Source organism: Pan troglodytes, chromosome 7 (genome assembly GCF_028858775.2).
Source record: "Pan troglodytes isolate AG18354 chromosome 7, NHGRI_mPanTro3-v2.0_pri, whole genome shotgun sequence".
NCBI lineage: Eukaryota > Metazoa > Chordata > Mammalia > Primates > Hominidae > Pan > Pan troglodytes.
In genome coordinates, this window is record NC_072405.2 from 38188822 (window position 1) to 38208995 (window position 20174).

The window sequence follows — 20174 nt, forward strand, 5'->3', positions numbered from 1 at the left end:
TGGGGGACGTCAATTAGCAGCACTTACAACTTTCATGATGTCCTTCTAGGCACAGCCAACAGCTACTACCCCAAAGCCACCCATGGCTACAGCCTCTACTTGTCTCTTCAGGGCATGACTTCCTGTTCCTTGACAGAGGTTCTTGTCTGACCTTAATATTTTAAGATAAATTTTCCAATCTCCACAGCAGTTTTTGTCTTCTGGAGAGTGAATTCTGTGGTGAATCCTGTGGTCAACAGCTCACCATGAGGTTCACCATGGTCAGCAGGTAGATGAGTGTGGCAGACATGCTTCGCCCTATTTCTGGGTCCACTTTCACTCTTCCCTTCTGCCTTTTTGCCTTCATTTGCTCGACTTTGAATTTATGTTGGTCAAATGTTATGCATCGTAATAAGCTGTCTGGAATGCTTTCTGGAATAAAGAAGAGTATAATGTATGCTGTCAAATTTCTGTTGGTCAAATTTGATGCATCATTATAAGATCCCTGGAATGCCTTCTAGAATAAAGAAGAGTATAATGTGTGCTGTTGTCAGCAGGCACCACTACCTCTCCCTTCTAAGAATGGGAACTGTACTTCCCAAGACCCCCTTCTGTATATGTTTGTTTTTTTTTTTAAGAGAGGAACTTGTATGATATTTGGAAGGCTGAAAGGAAGTGGAAGCCATCAGTCTTCAGAGATGGTTGCAGCTGGATGTGTGGACAGATGAGAGATTCCCCGCGGCTTCCTGGCAAGCCCCTCATCATTGCAGGCTGAGACGATTGGTGTTGGGGGCTCCTCGGGAATCTCAAGAATTCTAGGCAAGCTTTTGAAAACCAGCTGCTTTGGGGCTGCAGGCTGAGATTTCAGGGTAACTCCTTTGACTTTCAGGGACAATTCCCCAAATGCTGGCAGCAGCTTCTCTCATCTGCAGTCTCCTAAGTCTTCTAACTTGTGTATAAGCTCCTGCTTGACTTTTAAACCCTTTACGTGCAGAACATACAGTGGCTTCTGTGTTCCTCACCAAATCCTGTCTGATACCTACATAAGTCATAAAAATAAGCTACCATACCCTTGTACACTGATGGTGGGAATGTAAAATGGCACAGCCACTGTGAAAAACACTTTGATGATTCCTGAAAAAGTTAAACATAGATTTACCATATGATCCAACATTCCACTTATAGGTATATACCCCAAAGAATTAAAAGCAGGAACTCAAACGAATACTTGTATGCCAATGTTCACAGCAGTACCATTCACAATAGGTGGAAACAACCCAAGTGTCCTTCCACAGATAAATAGATAAATAAAATGTTGCACGTACATACAGAGGACTTTATTCAGCCATTAAAAGGAATGGAATTCTGATACATGCTGCAACATGGGTGAACCTTGAAGACATTATGTTGAGTGAGAGAAACCAGACACAAAGGGGAAAATATTATATGATTCCACTTACATGAAATATCCAGAATAGGCAAATTCATAGAGACAAGAAGTAGATTAAACGGTACTAGGGTCTGGGGGAGGGGAGAATAGAGTGTTTTTACTGGGGACAGAGTTTCTATTTGAGATGATGAAAAAGTTTTGGAGAAATATAGTGGTAAGGGTTGTACAACATTGTGAATGTACTTAATGCCACTGAATTGTGCACTTAAAACAGGTTAAAGTGGTAAATTTTATGTTATGTTTATTTTACCACAATAAAAAATGCGTGTTTAAAAAATCCATTGTGGCGGCAGCAGAATTCTAGACGTCACCTGGGTATATTCAGCCCATTTTATTATAAGTAGCCAATGTGTATAGACTGAGGACATACAGTACATACAGGTTACCAAGTACATGTCTCCAGAGAGAGAGACAGAGTCCCATCTCAACCAGCTGTAGGGAAAAATCCTACTGAGATGATGGTGTTTATTCTTCCATCCTAGTCCTCAAATCTAACCAACGCCCAGAGTAAGCTTTCCTTCCCTGATTCAAAACTTCTTTTCTAGGAAACTGAGCCTCCTTTTCTCTTTAGTACACCCTACTTAGGCCCCACACCGTTTACCTGTTTCTAATCTGCCTCAATCCCTAGTCCAGCATGAGTGGCTTCCCGAGAACATTTCGATCCCTGGGTTTCTAAGACTGAAACCCTTGTGGTTTTTTTTTTTTTTTTTTTTTGACTAATATTCAGCCTCCCATATAGACATTTACCTTCCTCTTTAGACTACTATGTTCTCATTTCCAAAGCCATTGGCCTACACATAGAGGAACTGCCATAGTTCATTAATGAGCCAAGTCACAGTGTATGTGTGTGTGTGTGTGTGTGTGTGTGAGAGAGAGAGAGAGAGAGAGACAGAGAGCGCTCACCCCAGCCCACATAGTTCATTATCCCAATAAAGCAAAGCTACTATCCTTTGACATACACTTTTGTATAGCTGCTCTTCACTACATCACTTTGCTCAGGACCATGGCCCAAGACAACCTGGTTTCAATTCTACAAGGTTTACATCCAGCCAGTGTATTATCATAACCCTTTAAGGGAGTATTCTCCATGTGTGTAAGTGAATCTTACCCCCTTTGTTTCAGTCCCAATCTAGATTACCATATATGTTTGCTTCTTTTAAAGAGAATTAAACTCTAAACTGTGTTGGTGATGGCCAAGTCCTTATTTGAATTTAGGGTTATATGAAAACCACCTTTGGCATCAGGAGCCCTTGACTTTCTTGATTTTCTACTGACCTGCTTTGGGAATTGAATGTATTATTTCTCTAAGCCTGAAATTCTTCCGTGTTAAAAAAAAAAAAAAAAAAAGAAGGAAGTGGGATTTGAATTGGTGAGTGATTAGGTTCTTTGCAGTTCTAGGAGCTTTTTATATGGTCAAAGCAAATCCTAGATTTTCCCTGTTGTGGAAGCCCCTCTGTTTCAGGTGCGCAGCAGGCACAACAAACAGTGTCAGGGCAAGGCAAGAGCCACAGAGAAGGTTCCAGGCACAGAGAGGTCGTGTGACCTCAGCTGAGTCCTCAAACTGATTCAGATATCACAGCTTCTCCCATAGACCACATTGCCTTTTTTCTGCCCACCTGGTTGGCTCACCTCAAGTATTTTCAGTCTTATTAACACGGAGCCTGCTATCATTACATAATTTTGTGATGGGACATCTCTCTAGCTCGTATACAGAATCTGTAATTTACAAAACAGCCTAATTACAAGATCCTCCATAGAAACATACTCTTGTGAAAACACTCACCTCTGGCATAATTGTATAACAATTGTATAACAGGAGAAGAGTCTTTGTAGGATGGAGCTACTGGTGGGCCTGGCCTCACCCGGGTGCTAGACCTCATCCTAAGTAGATTCCTTCTCTCTTACCCTCTCCACCACCCTCTCTTTAATAGCAAAAACTCTGGCCCATGTGGCCTCTGTGCTAAATTACCTCCCAAACTTAAATGCCATTCAAAATCCTATTTTCCTCTTAGGAGAAGACGTATTATCTATTTCCCTTCTCTCTAAGAATGTTTGGCCTGTATACAGATTGTCTTCCTGGGTAATGCATTCCTGCACTCCCAGCTGGCTGGCTTTTAATCTGGACCCTATCAAAATACATAGCATTTGGGGCTGTGTTTTCTATGGCTATACGAGTTCCTGGATTTCCATCCAAACTGCCTACCCCAGCTCATTTACACAATGCAAAGGCAACAGGATATCGTGCAATGAAATCATTCTTACATCTGTCTTTGGGGTTGTAAAGTACTTTGCAAAATCTTAGAGCCCCTTCTTCCCTTATCCTCACTGGTGGAGAAACCGTGTGGTTCACACCTGAGTGTGAGCTGCTCACAGCTATGATTGGACCCTGGACCTGGACTTTTAGTCTCAGGTACCCCCCCACCGCACTGTGAAAACAGGCTGGCCACTTAGGATCTCAGTTCTTCATCTTTAAAGCAACAGATAAGCCTAAACCATCTCCATGGCCCCTGCATTAGGTTAAAAATAAGTCTGGCTGCTGAAATAGACCCAAGACGACAATGCTTGACCATTGTCTCACACACAAAAGCTGAAGCTGGGTTTAATGGCTCTGCTCCATGATGTCTCGGTGGGGCTCAGGTATCAGGCACCTGTTATTTTGCTCTGTCATCCTAGAGGTTTGGTCTTGTCCTCTGGAGTGGGGAATTGTCATCCGAGACCAAGAGGTTTGGTCTTGTCCTCTGGAATGGGGAAAAAGGAAGCAGAAGCCACACTCTGTCTTTTTAGGGAAATTATACTAGTGCCTCGGAACTTGGACACATGGCCACAATTGCCTCCCAGGTGTCTGGGAGACTATGTGACCAGATAAAAACTCTATTACCAAATAAGAAGAAGAGATTGAATACTGGGGCCACCTAGGATTGTTGGCCACAGACCTTCTCAGTTGTACCATTCTGAGTCTATGAGATCATGGGTGAGGGTGGGGCAGGGGACATGAGAATCACAGCAGAAGCAGACACTGTAGGAGTCTCCAGGGACAGTGACTGCAACTGCCACACTTGCATGTGCAAGATAATTCAAAGTTCAAAAGAGAATGTGCCTAATGTTTTTGCAGAGACAGGGTCTCACTCTGTTGCTCAGGCTGAAATGCAGTGGTGTGATCATAGCTCCCTGCAGCCTCAAACTCCTGGGCTCAAGTGGTCCTCCTATCTCAGCCTCCCAAAGTGGTTGGATAACAGGCATGGGCCACCTTATCAGGCTTGTGCATAATTTTATTTAAATCAACATACACATTTAGCTTCTACCACCTGTATACAGATTGTCTTCCTGGGTAATGCATTCCTGCACTCCCAGCTGGCTGACTCTTAATCTGGATGCTACCAAAATATATGGCATTTGGGGCAGTGTTTTCTATGGCTGTGCTAGTTCGTGAATTTTCATCCAAACTGCCCACCCCAGCTCATTTACACAATGCAAAGGCAACAGGATATCTTGCAATGAAATCATTCTCACATCTGTCTTCAGGGTTGTAAAGTAATTTGCAAGATCAAAATGAAGTTTACAAGTTAATTTCAACAAATATTTGTTGGCACCTACTGTGTACCAGGCACCAGAAACACAAAAATGAATATGACCTATCCATGCCTTCCCTCAAGGCACCTGTATGCTAGTGAGGAAATAGAGCCCAAATATGATAGTTCCCCATCACAGCATAAGTGCTTTTGTAAAGGTGAACTCTGGTGCTGCACTCTCTGATAGAGGAGAGAAAACTAAAAATCTGAGAGAACTATTGAGTAACACAAGCAGAAACAACCAGGTCCTAAAATATGTGCTAAGGATGATGGCATTCTAGTAGTGTTGATCAGGAAGGAGAAAGATTTCTGCAGGTTCAACATGAAAGGCAGGCCTTATTTGAGGGAGTCGACCTTAAAAGCTGAGCAGAAATGCAGTGGTGGAAGGGGAAGGTGGTAAATCATCATAAAGATTTTGTCTGAAATGTTTAAATGAAGGCATCTGGAGATTCCTATGTCAGACAGAGTTGAAGAAAAGAGACACCTTCTTGAGTTTTAACCCTTACTGCAGAAGGTCAAGTAAAGCTCTTTAAATGTCTTTCATGGTCCACTTGTAAAAGTTCTCAGCATTCCTTATAACATTGTTTTTATAGGTTCATAATAACCCCATAAGGAAGGGAAGAAAGGAGAGAGAACCTGGAGCTCAGAGATGTTAGGGAAGCTGGCCTGGGCACACCTTCCCTAAGAGCACAGCCCTGACTCAGGCATTCTGGCCTCAGATCTTGTGTTTCTTGCAATGGGCCTGACTACTCTTGAAAAAGGAAAAAATCAAAATTCAAGCTGGGCTTGGTAGCTCACACTTGTAATCCCACACTTTGAGAGGCCAAGGCAGGAAGATCGCTTGAGGCCAAAAGCTTGAGACCAGCCTAGGAAATAAAGCAAGACGCCTGTCCCTACAAAAAATAAAAATAAGAATTAGCTGGGCAAGGTGGTGCACACCTGTAGCCCCAGCTATTCAGGAGGCTGAGGCAGGAGGATCACTTGAACCTAGGAATTCAAGGCTGCAGGGAGCTATGATTGCGCCACTGCAATCTAACCCGGGTGACAGAGTAAGAACCTGTCTCTAAAATAAATAAATAAATAAATTCACACAATCTGAGCAGAAGGAAGTGGATTCAGAGTGACCCAGCAGACAGAAGCCAGGGGCTTTAGGACAGGGACACCCAGCATGGTGACCTGCCTCTAATGGCTAGTACTCCTTGGCTAGGAGGCTCAGGTCTTGAAGCTTAGTCCTCAGGATGTCCAATTATATATGCCTCAGAGCCATCTTCAAGACTGAAAACAATCAAAGGAATCATACAAAGAAATTCTACACTTGAAGATTACTCCGTCCCTGGAAAGGAATTCTTTGGGAGATTGTCTAATTCTGGTAGGAAGTCTACGGCTTTGAGGGATGGTGAAATCTGCTGCGGGGCATACAGGACAGGATGCCCTCTTGAGACTTCAACCCTGTGATAATATGAGCCCATTGCCATACTGTTGCTAGGACAAGTGACCCTGCTCATTGTCACCCAGGCCATAGCACTCTCTGCCCACAAAGAGAACTAGTTCACAGGCCACTCTCTCTTTAATCCATGAGAAAAAGCAGCGTGATAGGGCTGTGGGCAGAAATCCAATTTTAAAAGGATTTCAAAGGATGCAAATTGTTTCCTGGAGAAGGGCTAATGACAGCTAATAGGCCAGTCCTGGTTAACAGGCAGATGACCTAGCTGCAGTTTCCTATTTCTGTTGGCCATAATCACAATTTACATCTGCTATTTTCATCCTCCTCCCATATTATTGGCAGTGCAGTCACATTTTCACTCCTACTTCTCCCAAAGGATGTCAGCATGCCTATTTTACATAGGTATACAAAAGCATAAGCTTTCCTTTATCAGCCTAATGGGAAACAAACCTGCCCAGGTCTAAGCTTACTATCCTACCTGATTGTTCCAATGTATATCCACCATCCAGTTTGGATTGTTCAAAAGCAAAGGAAATGGAGTTGCTTTAAATTTATGAACTGACAAGGTTCTGAGTAATGGTGAATCACAGCTCGATATTTCACTTAAACCTCAGACACAGAGCTGGCTCCTGCTGCAGCTCTTTCTGGGTCATACGAATTCATCAGAGAATTGCTCATGGCCCTCAGCCCCGAGCTAGGATGGAGAGCTGGATGAGGCCAAGGTCAGCCATGCCCAAGGAGAGAGGCTGCCGTGCATCGGAAAGATGCTTCAGAGGACAAAGACATCAGCCCAAGTGTTGGGCAAGCAATGGAAGGCAGTGGGGGTGGATTTCTGAGAATATAGAAAAAGAGAATAAAAATTCTTGCTTGATTGTGCAGGAAATGGATGCAATAAAGGAGTCCAACAGTATGGACCTGGGTAGACATTGTCTTGGATTCACCTCGAAGTCCTATTCTTATCATCCTCATGTTGTCTCACTCCCTGGACACTTTCCCCACCTAGAGCCCTGTGTATGCTTAGAAGACTCCAACTCATCTTTCAAGAACCTGCAGAATGTGACCTTTCTTGAGATCCCTGCCTCAATTTCCCCAGAACTATTTAGTTTGAATCCATTTTTACCATGATGCTTTATAAAGATTTGTTTTTATTTCTACCTCCCCCACTAGACAGTGATCATCTCAAAAGCAAGGATGGTTCTCATTCATCTTTATACCACCAATTATTGGCATAGTGCTTAACAAATGCCTTTTGGATAGAGAGCTCAGAGTGAATAAATAGAAAAGGGAAGGAAAAATGAAAAAAGGGACGAAGGGAGGAGGAAAAAACTGGGAGAGTTTCATTTTTCAAGTCAACAAGATTATTTCTTAAATCAGATGAGATGATTCAGGCTGGGTTGTACTAGCAGGGAGAAAAGGGTAATTACATTTTAAATCTGCTTTGAATACTATTGATAAGACTCTACATTTTATGGGCTTTACTGACAAGAAAAATTTAAAAACCTGGTAAAAGAGTCAAAGAACGAATTTAAAACGAGATGATCTTGTTGTAGATAATATGCTACCCTGCAACCTTAGCTGCCTGCCTGCTTGAAGATTCTCAGTCCTTTGCTTGTCTGTTCCAGTGAAGCAGGATAGAAAAGAACTGTGCAATTTTGCTCACCACTTTGATCCCTCGGGGTGCTGGGAGACTCCCCTATTGAAGGAATCTGAGGGATCCTGACACGTTTCCAAACACCTACCTCACTACTGTCAAGATGGGCCCAGAACCTCCTGGAGAGATGAAATGAGGCAATAGAGTGGTTTGGAAGACCATACTAAAACTCTTTTCAAGGGGTGGCATGTGGAATGCCACAGCCCCTTCAATTTGAGAGCTTTGTCCTTCTGTATGCCTGAATGAGTTTTCCTCTTCTCACATCCAATTGGAATGAGGGTGCTCCAGAAGGCATTTCTACTCACAAGTCCTGCCATAAACACAGAGATGGCTCTGCATTAGCTTCTAGAGATGCTAAGGAGAATAGAGACTTTCTACCACCTTGATGTGTAACCATGGAGCAAGGGTCCAACTTGAGAGGAAGTAAAAGTCACTGGCTCACCTTGAGATTCATGAGTGAGGGTTTGGGGATGTGATAGTTAATTTTATGGATCAACTTGCTGGGCCAGGTGGTGCCCAGATGTCAGGTCAAACATTACAGTGGGTGTTTCTGTGAGGGTATTTTAGATGAGATTCCCATGTAAATTGGTGGACTTTGAGTAAAGCAGTTGTGGGTGGGCCTCATCCAATCAGCTGAATGCCTGAATAGAACAAAAACACTAGTGTCCCCAAGCAAGAGGGAATTTTCCAGCAGACTGCCTTCAGACTCCATCTGCAATATGAGTTCTTCCTGATTCTATAGTAGACTGCCTTCAGACTGGAACTGGAATGTTGGCTCTCCTATATCTGCACCCAGCAGAATTTGGACTTGCCAGCCTCCATAATCATGTGATCCAATTCCTTATAATAAATCTCTTTCTACACATATAACAGAACCAATTTCCTATTGGTTCTGTTTCTTGGAGAGCCCTAATATGGAGGCAGAGGGAGAGTGAATGATAGACTCACTGGCTGTCAATTTGCTGAGAAACTGAATATACAAATAGACAACAGCCAGACTATATATCAAAATAGAACCCTAACCCAGTCTACAGCAACTATTCCAGAAACCTAATCCATTATCTACAATAACCAGCCCAGGAAGACAGCTTGCTATCTATAAGTCAGATTGTAACAGATTAGACCACTATCTCTAGAAACCATCCCAGGAAGCCAGACTGTAACAACTGGCCCCAAACAGCCAAGACTTGGTTTATATCTGACAGCTTCCCTAATAATTGTCCCCACTTCCAACTCAGGACCAACCAGAGAGCCCAGTATGCTCCCCTAACCAATTACATAGATTGTCACACTATGAGATGGCCTGTCCACAGCTTTTCCATGCTAACAGCCTCCAATCAGGGCACACCTGAAGCCTTGCCTTTTATCCACTATAAATGATTTCCCACTCTGTGGCCTGCCTTTGAGTCTCTGTCAAAAGCAAATGATGATGGTTGATTCTCTTGATATAGTAAGCTCTAAATAAATAGTCTGTGCTTGTTTTCATTTGATTGATCTTCATTTACTTCCACATTACCTAAAAATGAGCTCTTGGAAACAACTCATCCAAGGGAATAAAGAGTTTGACCCCAGAGTTTGATTCAAGGACAGTGGAGCAGCCTCAGAAGGAAAAGATGATCCAGCATTCCCAGTGTCTGTCCCACAGATTGTCTTCCTGGGCAGCCCTCAAGAGAAGGGAACTACAGTAAAAGAGGAGCAAAGTGAAATCTTTCTCATGCTACCATCTCTCTCAGACTTCAAGAGTACAAGGGAACAGCATCACTATTGCCAACAACTTTCGCAGCAACTTTAACATTGACATGAGATGAAATCCTCAGGTGTCAGGATCCCCAGAGGTAGGACCCTTGCAGTTCACAGCAGATGCAGGAGAAATCTCCAAGCAGAGCAAAGACAGAGAAGATGGCAGATGCTATGGGTAACTAGGTCCTCCAAGCCTCATGAAATGCCAGAAAAAAGGAGTAGGACCTTGAGGGAATCTTTCAGGTAGAATAGGAGTGAGCAAAGTCAAAGAAAGCCTGTTTGCTGGTGATTATTGTAATCTTGGGCTTATCCCAGGCTGGCTTAGACAAGGAATCACAGGCTATACATAGAATTTTAGCAATTGCTTAGCTAAATTCATTGTAAAATCTCTCTTCTATATGTCTACTTTTCTATATTCCCCTTTTATCTGAATTTCCAATCTTGGTATAAGTTTCACAGAGTGATAAATGTAGGTCAGTCATGGTACCATGTCAAACAACAGAGACATTTATGTGTTTCATTGCTTATTAATGAAATAACACCATGACAGATGATACCTGTTTCAGAGAAAGTGTCATAGGAGTCAGCCCACCACAGTAGTATGTGAGCTCAACAGTCCCATCAACAAGTGAGTCAGGCAAGATATAAATGTTCATTTATTTGCATGCATGCTTGTCAAAGTTGATGAATATTCTCATTTAAAACAAAACAAAACTAAAAACAAAATTGTTGTATAGCAACCAGTTAGGACAGTTTTCTGAAATTGCTGAAATACCCAATTTAAATGAATATCTGTTTATAGATGTATTTCTTTTTCATATCATTTCCTTCATGGGTTTGATGGAGGGCATGTTGTTTTAAAATGCAGGTTTTATTATTCAGGTATGGTGAGGTCAACAGATGAGAAGGTAATGCCATTGATGAGAGTTTGTTACTCACAGTTCCCAAGACTGGGGCGGCATAAAGTGCCAGGAGTGGGGGTTTCCACTGGTCACGCACCAGGGTCAGTCAGGAGGCAGAGGGAATGATGAGGAAAATGCAGGCAACACCCTTTATTGTGGTTTCCACTGGAAAGAATGGGAAAGGCAAGGCAAGCAGGCTTAGAATCGGCTAGTTTGAGTAACTTTAGCAGGTTTTAGGGAATACAAACTGTCCCTGGTTGCCTGTTACCTGGTCCTGGGTGATTAGAGCAAGGGAATCCTTGCCCTAAGTGTGAAAGCCTGTAGAGGAGGTGGTGGGGTGTGGTCTTTGGGTTGGCTGGTTTGCATATGAAATGCACGCCACAGGCCAGTCCTTCACTACCTCTAGGAATTGACCAGCAAGCAGGGGCAGTTTCTCCAGGGTCAGCAGATGCCACAGCATTAAAAACACATGGCTAATACATGTGTGTTTTTACTCTCCAGTCCATAAGCCTCTGAAGAACAAAATTTCATCAAAGGAGCCTCTTCGCTGTTCTATAATATTACATATTTAGGGGGCTGTGATATTTATTTATGCACTAAGATGCTAGCAAGACTTCAAGGAACTTCAGCCTAATTCAAGCACACACTAATGCAGCCCTTACAGTAAACAATGAGGTCAGCATCCTTGGGCACAAAATGGGGAACTGGATGGATCCCACAACTCCTAACTCTTGGGTGTTTCCTCCCTGCTCCCTTTGTCTGTCTGCTTTCTCAATTTGCCCTGGGATCACTTTGTACTGAAACCTCCCATGAAATAACTCAGCTCTAGGCACTCTGCCTCAGCCATTTCCCATGATTTGATGGTTGGTTAATTTTGTACCAGTGGTGGGCTAGACTTGGCTTATGAGAGCCTGTTGTTAAATTTCCAGGAATGTCATGAGCTGGATGTTAAACATAGCCATTTTGAAAAATTGAATCATATAAACTAGCAATTAAATTAGTTATATTCAAACAAATTTAGTAAGTGCTCAAAACTTGGTACTGTCAACTTATTTTATTATTTTATTATAATTAAATTATTTTACTACATCTTACCACTGCCTACACTCTTGAAGCTATTTACATCTATCGTGTCTGGATGATGGAAACACTTATATAGTGTATTTAGGCATCTAACTACCAGGCATCCCTTTCTAATGACATGTTCGCAAGTCATACTGGTGACTTGAAGTGAATATATTTAGACCATGGAAATCAGCAAAGACCATAAATCAAGATAAGATGGAAAAAAATATTAATACTGCAGATAAAACTTAAAAGCTTGTACAAAAAGATCTATAACCATTACATCATGAACAGCACCAAAAAATGACAAAGCATTCTTCTAGTATTTAAAAACTATTATCTGATACAGCCAATAAGTCACTTGCATCATTAATGAACAAGGTCCCATAGAGGTCTTGCTTGTTTCACTTTTGTTTACTCCTAATGTAAACAAAAATATCTTCATGTTGGAACTCTACTAGTTCATCATTTGCAACCAGAAGTTAGGTATGAACACAGGAATTTGGTAAAAATCAACAAAAGTGTTCTACGAAAATCAATAGCTGTAAGGAATTTCAAATAAAGTGTATTACATATTTTATTTTGATTTGTTAAGTTGTGTGCTATATAGCCGTTACATCAATAAAATTTATGTTTTTCCTGAAGAGCTAATTGCTATACATTTACCAGCACACAATTGCTTTCCGCTATTCCAAGCTTCAATTTCTTAGTTGATAAACTAAGAGGTTGTTTTAGATGAACTTTGTTTCCTTCCAATTCTAATTCTTTTTTTTTTATTTAATTTTGTTTTAGGTTCTGGAATACGTGTACAGAACGTGCAGGTTTGTACATAGGTAAACGTGTGCCATGGTGGTTTGCTGCACCTATCAATCCATCACCTAGGTATTAAGCCCTGTGCGCATTAGCTATTTGTCCTGATGCTCTCCCTCTTCCCACCCCCTCAACAGGCCCTGTTCCCCTGTGTGTTGTTCCCCTCCCTGTGTCCATGTGTTCTTATTATTCAGCTCCCACTTATGAGAACATGTGGTGTTTTGTTTTGTATTCCTGTGTTAGTTTGCTGAGGATCGTGGCTTCCAGCTCCATCCATGTCCCTGCAAAGGACATGATATTCATTTTTATGGCTGCATAGTATTCCACAGTATATATGTACCACATTTTCTTTATCCAATCTATCATTGATGGGCATTTGGGTTGGTTTCAGGTCTTTGCTATTGTGAATAGTGCTGGAATAATTCTATGATCTGGAATTATTCTTACCTTATAGTTTAAAAAAAAAATCTTCTACTCTTAATAGCTGACTGAGCAGCAGATGATTGATGATTCATTTCTGAAAAGAGGATTTAAGTAAAACCAAGGGAACAGCTAGCTTCCCAAGGCCTCAACATGAGGAGGTGACATACCCCTGACCCCTGTGCTTAGTGGCCTCCTTGGAATGCCTTCCAGAGGTCACTGTCATGAGTTCCTCACCAAAATCCCCTAGTGGGCATAAGGCAGAAGTCCCATTCATTAAATAAATATTTTTTGAGTACCTACCATATGTCAGGTGCATTTCTGGGCACCAGGGTTGCAACACTGGTGTCCACTGCCTCACGGAGCCTATACTGTAATGAGGGCAGATGCATTGTTACAATAGGCAACAGGCTACAATGAGAACAGCACAGATTAAGAAGGCATAACCTTTCATCTATGCCAGGTGCGCATAAACTTTTTCTATAAAGGGCCAACAAATAAATATTTCAGGCTTTGCAGACCACTTCTTCTCTGTTGTAGCCGCTCAATTCTGCTGTTGCAATGCAGAAACAGCCATAGACAATTAACAATAGGCATGGCTATGTTCCAATGAACCTTTATTTACAAAACCAGGGGACAACACTGCAATCTAGGCTACAGTTGGATGATCCCTAATCTAGGCAGCCAGTAGATTGTTCAAGAACATGAGATGTAAACTGGGCAGGAGTTGGCTGAAAAGAGGGGAGAGAGCCATGTTACAGTAGAGGGAGATGGGGGCCAGATTTGGAAGGTCTTTTGACTTTCAATGGAATGCAGTTTAGCCACCCTCTCCCACTCCAGCCAAGAAGGCACAACCAGGCTCCCCAACACCCCAGGGCCAGGCAATGACCCTTATTTCTCAAACCTGGAAGAGCACACCCCATGTCAGCTTGCCCCCCACATAGACATTATCCTCACTCTTCTCAGGCCCTAATAACCCAGACCTACCTGCCCTCTTCCCCACACCATCCCCTGTGCCAGGCTGGGCTGTTCCGCTACACGTGTGTCCTCTTCACTTAGCCCAGGGCCCATCACCTCACTCTGAGTCACATGGCTCCCCTATCTGGGATGCTAACTTCCCAGGCCCCACCCAGTGGCTTTTGGACTGAGCTGTTCAAGAAGGAAATGAGAAAACATAACACAATACAATTTTCACACCAAGAAAGCAATTATAGCTTACAATACCATAATATTACCTAAATATTCCACTCATATTTGAAATTCCCCAATTATCCTCAAAATGTCTTGCTTAGCTGTTTTGTTTTTGTTTTTCCAATCCAAGATCCAATCAAGAACCCCACATTGAGTTGGTAGTCATAGCTCTTCAGCCTCCTTTAGACTAGGACAGTCCCCTTCCCTGCCTTTGTCATTCATGACCTTAACATTTTTTAAAAGTAGAAACCAGTAGTCAGGTATAAAGTCCATAACCTGGGTTTTTCTGATTGTTTCCCCATGATTCAGTCTGGGTTAGCGCTTTTTTGGCATGAGTACCACCAGGTGATGCTGGGCACTTCCCATGGCATCATATCAGAAGATGCAGAGTGTCACTGCGCCCCATTACTGCTGTCCTGTTCAGTTTTCACTACAAATTCTGGGCTGTACCATTAGTGTGTTGGACAGTATCCAGTCACTGATTTTTTTTTTAATCGCATTGACTTCAGCCCATTAATATGCTGTGCCATAGTGTGTCTCCCCTCTACTCCCTCTGAAGCTGCCTTTGCAAAGATTATGACAGTGAGAGAAGTCTTGCATGGCTGACTCCATCCTGCCTCTAGCCTCACAGGCTGGCTCTCTCTGATCATTCCTCACCATAGGTCAAGCTAAACATGGGAAGAATTTAGTTTATAGTTTAACTTCGAAGCAAGGATAATAATAGTCCCTCCTTAAAACTGCTCCCTCCTTGTTTGGGGGCTGAAACTGCCTTTGTAAGATGAATGAAAGGCCACAAGATTAGGATTATGGGGAGTGGCTTGAGTTCTGCTACAACATAAGCATGCCTTCTATAACCCCTTACTACTCAGCAGTTATGTGGCCAGAGGTCACAAGATCTGTGACTTTCCCAATTGCTCCTATAGATAACAGCACTACTGTAGAACCTAAGATTGGTTTTTTGAGGTTTTTTCCAACTGACCCGACCCAGTCTCCTGACTCCTGATTCAACTGGTTCTGTGGCCCCACCCAGAGGTGGATTCAGCCTACAAGGACTGGTTTCCACACCCTACGATTTCATCCTCAATCAGTCAGCAGCACTCATTCCCTAGGCCCCTGCCCACCAAATTTCCATAAAAATCCTTATCTCCAAGCCTTGGGAGACTGATCTGAGTAATAATTCTGTGTCCTGCGTGGCCAACCTCATGTCAATTTACTTTACTACAATGCTGTGGTCTTGGTGGATTGACTTTGTCTGTGCAGGAAGAAACTATCAAGAGACTATACCTCCAGCTGCCCAGCATGGGCAGACCCCAAGTAGGGTGAAGGGAGTATCCCAGGCCAGGGGATGGGAGACCAAAAAGGGTAAGGAGAGATTACCAGTGGGAGGGCGGCACAGAGCAGGGTGTTGGAGCCTAATCAGAGTGAACAGGGAGTCAGGCAGGAGGTGCTGGAGTCTAAGTATGAGGAGGAAGGCATTTTTGCAGAGGGAAGCCTGGTGCAGGGTTCAGAAGCCAAGCAGAATGAGGAAGGCATCCAAGAGGTGTGGGTAAGACTTGATGCAGGAGCCCAAGGAAGGTGGGGAGGATATTCTGGCACAAGGTATCTGCACCCAAGCAAGGTGAGAAGGGCATCTGAGGCTAGGGACAGCCCAGTGCAGGGAGACGGTCTGGGCAGGGTGAGGTCATCCACATAGGAACGGGCACATCATGGCTTCTGCATGGTCCACAAGCAAAGGGAAGAGGCATCCCAGTGGTAGAGCAGCTCAACACGAGGTGCCAGAGCCTAATCTGGGTGAAGAGGGCATCCCAAAAGGGGCAAATGGCAATAGCAGTATAGCAGATTAGTTACAATGTGGCTGCATAAAATAGGAAACTTTTGTTTTTTAATTAGAGCAAGTTTCTCATGGTCAGTAAAGAGACTTACAATTACGGTAAAAAAGAAAACAAGAATGAATCATGTGGTTTTGGGTTGAGTGAGATAACTGTGTGAATTTGTGTTTTTTAAATATATGTGTGTGTGTATGTGTAGATATGTGTGTATATACATATGCACACATATACACATACATATATGTATTTATATATAAATATATGTATATGTATTTATATATAAATATATGTATATTTATGTATTATATGTATATGTATGATTTAAATATATATGTGTGCATGTATATATTTCTGTATACATACACACACTGTATATACACATATATACACACACACATATATATACATGTAGATATAGAAATACAGTAATATGAATGTGTGTATTTTTATACATTATACATGCATAGTTGTATTCCCAGCTCTGCCCACTGAGAGGGCCTAGAAGCAGGGACTTACCAAGAGCATTTAGCACACAGAGCACCCAGATTGTGATTTCTAAATGCCATTATTTGCCAAAAAGCAGCAAGGGCTCTGGGAAAAAATGGCTGATTCCAGGGCTAGGGCAGGTAATGTAGCACATGGACAGCTTGCTGTGCCAGAGTGACAAGAAGGGCTGAAAGAATGATTGGGACACTTCAAAAAGGTCCAGAAAACAGCTTTAAGGGGCATCCACTGGCCACATATTGGGCAATTTGTGCATCAAATAAGTGAGAATAGCAACGGATTATATCCTATTCAACAAAATAAGAATCCATAAGTTCATACTGATAAAAATGAACAAATAAAGAAGTGAAGAAATGGAAATTTTGATAAAGAATAGGATATTTAAATGGCCTCAAAGTATCTCGTATCTCCCTACAAATATATATAGAGAGAGAAATATTACAAAGAAGAAAATAGTACACCTAATTTGAGAAGCCTGGCAAACACTCATCTAATCAAATGATCAAAGTAAATGTCATCAGTAATGAAATAAATTGAAATGATGCCCCATCTCACAGCATCCAATGAGACAAGTCCTACATCACCTCTGTGATGTTACTGCCAAAGACATAACCCAAATCTTATTGTGAGGGAACAGCAGACAATCCCATTGAGGGACATTCTATGAAATTACCTGCCTGTAATCTTCAATGTGTCAAAGTTATGAAAGTGAAGGAAAGCATAAGGAACTTTTGCACATTGAAAGAAACTGAAAATATGTGAAAACTGAATGTAAAGGTAGTTCTAGACTAGGTCATTTTACTATAAGCACATACTTGGGACAACTAGCAAAATTTGAAGGAAATCTGAATATCAGATGGTAGCAATACATCACTGTTAATTTCCTCATCTTGATTGAATTGTGGTTCTGTAGTAGACACTTATCTGTAGGAAATTCACACTAAAATATCCAGGAGTATAGGACATCATGTTTTTTGTTTGTTTGTTTTTAAGACAGAATCTCGCTCTGTCGCCCAGGCTGGAGTGCAGTGGTGTGATCTTGGTTCATTGTAACCTCCACCTCTTAGGTTCAAGCAATTCCCCTGCCTCAGCCTCCTGAGTAGCTGGGACTACATGCGCACACCACCATGCCTGGCTAGTTTTTTTCTATTTTAGTAGAGATGGGGTTTCACCATGTTGCTCAGGCTGGTCTCCAACTCCTGACTTCAGGCAATCCACCCGCCTCGGCCTCCCAAAGTGCGAGGATTACAGGTGTGTAGGGCATCATGTTGACAACTTATTTTCAAGTGGCTCAGAAGAAATGTCTTTGTACTGTACACACATACACACACACACACACACACACCCCTACATACATAGTATTATGATTATGTAGGAAAATATAACTGTGCTCTTGGGAGATTACATGCTGAAGTATTTAGGGGCAAAATATGATGTCTAAAATTTACTTCAAATGATTTGACAGAGAGAAAGAGAAGGTAGCAAAACGTTAGCACTTGATGAAATCTGGGTGAAGAGTATGCTGGGTTCATTCTTTCAACCATTCTGGAGGCTTAAAAAGTTTCCAAATAAACAGCAAAGGAGAGGAGAAAAAAATGAGAAAAAGTGTAAACAATAAAGTTTCTAGGAGTTCTTAAGTGGGGGGGAAATGAATGAAAACTGAGAACTGGAGATCAGGCTTTTAATGCTGTTCTTGCCTTGCTTTGTGGTGCACTTCGCGCTCTTTAAAAATAAAAGAGAGTTACACGGGAAAAAGTTTGTCCTGGTGTTATAAAGAGCTTAGCTGTATCCTAGCTTTCATTAAACTACCTCCTACTGCCACCAGATGTACCGGGCCCACACCTCTCCCTCTGCACGCAAAATACCATCAACTCTTACTTCTTCCTGCCCGCTTCTGGGTGAGCCAAAGCAGGGCATCCCTGGGCCTCCCACTTCTCCCCACTGGATCTGTATCCTCCTCACCCGCGCAAAGGGTGACGGGAGGCATGAGTGACGGATGGCTTCAACAGGAAGGGCCTTCTTAAAGCTGTGCTGGAGACAAAGTTGTTTTATTCCATAGACATGAAGAGCTCAATTCCTATAGCCTAGAAACTTTCCAGAGACCCACAGAAACACTTGAGATCTGCAAAAAGTTTTTCACTTGAAAAAGAAAAATGCACCCTTGACATCCAGGAGCCGGCCTGGTGCTATCAGCTAAGCCTTGGTGTTCTCTTGCTGAACACAATTTCACAGAAAACCAACTTCAGATATTGTCCATTGCGTAACAACATTGGATCAAGACAAGACCCCTTGGTAATCATGGCAAAACACAAACAAAGCATGAACTTGTCCAAGCTGAAACATACCAAACACGCCCACCACCCCTTATTCTCACTAAAGTCAGTGAAGAGGGCTGCTTTATCAATCACAGGTTTAGCCTCCATTAGTATACTCTCTTTCCAGATAAGGTTTGTGGAGATACCTAATCACTTCCTGACAGCATCCAATCCAGAGCAAAGCCTCACTTCTCCAAACTCTCTCTCAAATCACCTGACACCCAACACAAGCCCAAACGCCATGACAGGTCTTCTATCACACCCTCTTACTGAGATGCCCCATGGTTTCCATGGTATATATTATCCCTTGCTGAAACAAGTAATAAATCCAACTACTTTAAATACAGATGTGTTCCTGGAGGGCTTCGGGTAAAGAACATTGATAAGCTCTGCAGCCTGCAAAAAAAAATTGACCCCAGAATACTAAAGAAATACTATTTCTTTAGAAAACAAATTGGTAAATATTAAGTAAAATAACACTATCTCAATTTCCTTTATTATTACATTTATAATCCATAACGTGTTATGACCTCTGAAAATAATTTGTGTGTTAGATTTAATTATCTCACTGCATAAGAATTCCCAAGTCTGCCAGCTGATTACCGAGAAATCATGGCCAATTGTAAACTAAACAAGTAACCAATTTCATGCACAACCTCCTGGTTGGCCGTTGGTTGTGTCATGCAGACTTGGTGCAGCCAAGGCCGACCAGCATGCTGCCTCCCTTATCAACGTTATTTCCAGGCAGTTCAGTGTCTGGGCCCAGCCTGCCCTGTCGGCCTCCTTGCCCATAGGATCTGATTTCTGCCAGCTAGGCTGACCCTTCCACCTCTCTATTATTTGGGGATGTTTTCCTGTTGTTTGATCTCACTGATGCCCGCACTCTGGCCTCAGCTGTCAGTCACGTAAAACTGTTAGCTCTTCTCTGACTCTTGACCTTCTCGCCTCCTCCCTGCTGCCAGGGGAGTCCTTTGCTAAGCCCAAGCCTTCCTTCAGTGGTACCTTTCCTTCAACCTCACCTCCCTCTCTCCTGCCAGCCACACAGAGGAAGTCAGCCAGCCAGGCACAATGGAAGCCATCCTCAATGGAGGAATTCTCATCTAAAGAAAAGCCTCTGGAGGAACTTTATTTTCCTTCAACAGTCACATTTCTAGGAAAAAAAAAAAAAAACCTAGAGCCAGAGATTCTGAGACTTTCCGGATGTGGAAATGGAACTTGGAAATGATTGAGTTCAGTCCTGCCATTTTCCAGATGAGAAAACTATGATATCCATGGTTCAAGATTTTTTTCTGCAAGACTAGGATG

General features: G+C 42.4%; 1 long non-coding RNA gene across 1 annotated transcript in view; it reads right to left on the reverse strand.

Moving 5' to 3' along the window:
• LOC129135683 (uncharacterized) overlaps window positions 1-20174 on the reverse strand; it is a 49645-nt gene that overhangs the window by 6994 nt on the left and 22477 nt on the right. Inside the window, exon 4 of the long non-coding RNA XR_008536678.2 lies at window positions 28-411. This is a non-coding gene — a long non-coding RNA (uncharacterized LOC129135683). The remainder of the gene's footprint in view (window positions 1-27; window positions 412-20174) is intronic.